Genomic DNA, 4872 nt, shown 5'->3' on the forward strand with positions numbered 1-4872 from the left:
CACCATATTTTTTATTTTATTGGTGCTTTGTTAATAAATAGTGGACTTTTAAAAAGCTTCAGGTCTATGGTATGAATTAAATTAATGGAAACCCTGTATTAAATCATCCAGTTTTTGGAATAAATCCTACTTGAACATGATGTATTTTTTAACGTGATTTTAGATTCTTCTGCAATTATTTTATTCATGATTAAACAGGACTAATCTGTACTGTTTTATTGTGTATCTCTTATGCCATTATATCTTTAACATCCTTCTAAACTGAAATGACAATCTTGATTGGGTTTAATATCAACGTCTTCTTTCATAAAAAAAATGTGGAATGTTTTCCAGTACTTCTTAATCTTTGTAACGATTTAACTGGCATGAGAATTAACTGCTTTGGAATGTTTGATAGAATTTTCCAGTGAAATTCAATCTGATTCTTTTTGGAAGGTAGCACTTTGAAACTGTTTTTTTATTTGCTTTTTCTGACATGCATTTTTAAAATATGAAAGGCAGTAGGTGTACACATGTTTCGTTGATTCATTTTTTATTACAGAAGTTAAAAAATAACATTTTTGAAATGGACATTATTCATTCTGCCACTGCTTTTTGTTTAGAAGGCATCTCTTTAATTCTCTTACCCAGAAATCAGCTGATGATGAACAGATATATTATTTTGCTGATTGCTTATAGAACTTAAAACAGAAGAGTGAAAAAAATAAAACGAAAAGAGTGAAAAACAGGTTAACTCAGATTTGTTAAATATCATTAATTTTCTTCTGCTTCTGATATCTGAAGGAAAAGTCATGACTAATGCCCAACTTGATAGCTATTTATTTTCTCTATTAATTCATAAGAACAAACTCAGTGATAGAATTGTCATATCTATATTCATGTATTTGAACGTTGATATTTTAATTTTGAAAGAATTTTTGTTAGGAACTTTGTCTCCCACCTAACACAATAGCAAAGTGATCTTCCCTGTGACAACCACAGATGTGATGTGCCCATGGAATTCTAAGTGTTTTTTTCTGAAGTATTTTTGTACAAAGCAACTAAAAGCTTTCAGTGCATTTTCCTTTGCTCATGGCCTACTTCTGATTGTCATATACCACCTACTTAAAGCAAACATTCTTTGTAATTTCTATTTGTCAAGGTCAAAGGGGATCTCTAAATCAGAGAATGTAGTATTTCCAATTTATGAACAATGCGCAGTACCCTAACAGATTATAAAAATTGTGTGTTATTAACTATAAAGTGGATAGAGAAATTAATTTTTTCTTTTATTGTTAGGGTAGGAATATTCACAGGTCTGAGCAATTAAAATATCTGAGGGCTCTTTCTTTTAGAATTGCTGAATGTCTTACATATAATTCAAAAATTAAATTACAGGAAAAATGAGTGCTGTTTGAGCCCCAAACTTGTGTTCTCCTCTCTTTTCTTCAAGTTTTATTTAAATTCCAGTTAGTTAACATACAGTGTCGTACAGTTTCAGGTGGGGGCACCTGGGTGGCTCAGTTGGTTAAGCATCTGACTTCAGCTAAAGTCATGATCTCATGGTTTGTGAGTTCCCACCCCGGGTTGAGCTCTGTGCTGACAGCTGTCTCTCTGCCCCTCCTCCACTCACTCTCTCTCACTCTCAAAAAAAAAAAAAAAAAAAAAACAAAGTTAAAAAAAATAGTTTCAGGTGTACAATATTGTGATTCAACATTTCTGTACAGCACCCAGTACTCATCTCAGCAAGTGTGCTGGTTAATCCTCATCACCTATTTCACCCATCCTCCCACCTTATCTCTCCTCTGGTAACTGTCAGTTTGTTCTCTACAGGCAAGAGTCTGTTTCTTGGTTTGCCTTCATCTCTCTTGTTTAATGCCTTTGTTGGTTTGTTTTGTTTCTTAAATTCCACCTAAGAGTGAAATCATATGGTCCTTGTCTTTCTCTGACCTATTTCACTTAGCATAATACTCCCTAGCTCCATCTATGTCATTGCAAATGGCAAGATTTCATTCTTTTCATGGCTGAATAATATTCCATTGTATATATATGCACACCACTTCTTTATCCATTCACAACTTTCTGGGCGACCGGGCTGTTTCCATAATTTGGCTGTTGTCGATGATGCTTCTGTAAACACGGAAGAACATGTATGTTTGTATTCTTTGGGTAGGTACCTAGTGCAGTTGCTGGATCCTAGGGTAGGTAGTTCTATTTTTAACATTTTTAGGAACCTCCATACTGTTTTCCAGAGTGGCTACCCAGTTTGCATTCCCACCAATAGTGCAAAAGGGTTGCTTTTTCTCCACTTGGTTGCCAACACGTGTTGTTTCTTGTGTTTTTTATTTTAGCCATTCTGATAGGTGTCACATGATATCTCACTGTGTTTTTGATTTGCATTACCCTGAAGATGAGAGATAGTAAGCATATTTTCATGTGTCTGTTGGCCATCTGGATGTCCTCTTTGGAAAAATGTCTATTCATGTCTTCTGCCCATTTTAATTGGATTATTATTTGGGTATTGAGTTTTGTAAGGTCTTTATATATTTTTGATATAACCCTTTATCAGGTATGTCATTTGCAAATATCTTTTCCCATTCCATAGGCTGCCTTTTAGTTTTGTTCGTTGTCTCCTTCACTGTGCAGAAGCTTTTAAAAAGCAAAAATAAACTATTGGGGCTTCATCTCCCCTTTTCGTTTTAAAAAATATTTCCATTCATTCAGTAGATATTTCATAAGCACATGTGAAATTTTACTTGGAAATATGCATACTTACATCTGTGTAATTCATGATGTTTTTAGACTGTTGTGGATTTAATAGCTGTGACACAGTTAATTCTGGCTCAATTTTGTTACCTACTAACAAAGTAGCCTACTAACCGTAATGAAACGCTCCCAGGTTCAGTGAGTTGAGTTCTTTCCACCTTGCTATTGGAAGTGTAAGTGACACAAGGAATAATTTAAAAATAATTTTTTGAGATCTTCAAAATTTTATAATCTTTGACTTAGTAATTCTCATCCTAGAACTCTGAGTTAAGAAAACAGAAACTCAGGTAATGATTTAAGTATAAAGAAGTTCAACATTATTTAATTTGAAATCGTGAGTAACAAATCTATCAAGAAATAGGTACTAAATTAATGCTATATATCTGAATTCCTGTACCATATATTCAGTTGTGCAAAGATCAGCACAACTATTTCCATTTGAGAGTCAAAATTTTCAAATCAGAAGCAAAAGCTTACAAGCTCAAAGAATGTCACAACAAAATGCATTTGCCACAACCCTGATAACCAAGTTCCAACCAAACTTTTTACTACCTAAGAACCATTACATTCCAATTACTATCGTATTACCCATTTTCATTATGGCCATTATTTTATCATTACCCATTTTTTCACTGTTCTTTATGACTGACATCACACTTGAAATTACCTGATATTTTGTATTATTATTTGTCTCCTTGTAATGAAATACAAGCTGCGTGAGAGTTTGGCCTATTGTCTTCAGGATTCCCTATTAACAAAAACATATTTCCTGTTTATTGTAGGCACTCAAATATATTTAATAAATAGGTGAAAAAATTAGTAATAGGATATCATGGAACTGTTAAAACACTTGTAATATTTCAGGCATATATTTATAAAAATGAGTGTTCAGCAAAATTGTAGTTACCTCTTACACATATATTTATAAGCAGAAGGAAATGGAAATATTAATATGTTAAGAGTGATAACTCACAAAAGTATTAGAAGTAGAAATTTTTATTTCCACTCTTTCCTTGCTAAATTCTCTGAAATGGGCATTACTAATTTTCTAATCAGAAAAGTAAACACAGTATCTCAAGCTAATGATACATAATAGCAAATTCTATAGACACTTTTCTCTTTTAACTCCTTAATACATATCCCCTTGAATATACTACTAGAACAATTAAAAACCTTAGGAGAAAAAAATAACATATACATAACATGAAAAAAAAAGATGTATACAGATACTAAAAGAAATCTCTCTTGATAAAATCAAAGATTATCAAATGTTTGGTAGTTGATAAATGTTCAAATATGTTAAAACTGATGATTTTCTAAAGAATCTTGTATGAGCATAAAAAGTTGATTTTCGGGGCGCCTGGGTGGCGCAGTCGGTTAAGCCTCCGACTTCAGCCAGGTCACGATCTCGCGGTCCGTGAGTTCGAGCCCCGCATCCGGCTCTGGGTTGATGGCTCAGAACCTGGAGCCTGTTTCCGATTCTGTGTCTCCCTCTCTCTCTGCCCCTCCCCCGTTCATGCTCTGTCTCTCTCTGTCCCAAAAATAAATAAACGTTGAAAAAAAAAAAGTTGATTTTCTTTTAATATTTATAAAGGAGAAGTTTTTCATACCACTTTCTGAGTGAGAGAAAAATTACAAAAAATTACTTAATACCCTTTTGGAAAGTATCTTTATTACAAAATATCAACTATCATTATATACCTCATATGCATTATATTTCTAACATCCTTATAAAATGAAGTAATAATTGACTGTAATTTTCTTTACATGATTGTTTATAAAATACCATTAAGGTAGTCAAGGATCTATGAATAAGTCAAAATATTTTTCTCTCCCAGAGATCTAGCCACTTAAATATTTGTTACTTTAAAAATCATATTGAATATATAATTGTTAAAAATATTGGGGCGCCTGGGTGGCGCAGTCGGTTAAGCGTCCGACTTCAGCCAGGTCACGATCTCGCGGTCCGTGAGTTCGAGCCCCGCGTCGGACTCTGGGCTGATGGCTCAGAGCCTGGAGCCTGTTTCCTATTCTGTGTCTCCCTCTCTCTCTGCCCCTCCCCCGTTCATGCTCTGTCTCTCTCTGTCCCAAAAATAAACGTTGAAAAAAAAAATTAAAAATACTAAA

This window comes from Felis catus, chromosome A2 (genome assembly GCF_018350175.1).
Source record: "Felis catus isolate Fca126 chromosome A2, F.catus_Fca126_mat1.0, whole genome shotgun sequence".
Lineage (NCBI taxonomy): Eukaryota > Metazoa > Chordata > Mammalia > Carnivora > Felidae > Felis > Felis catus.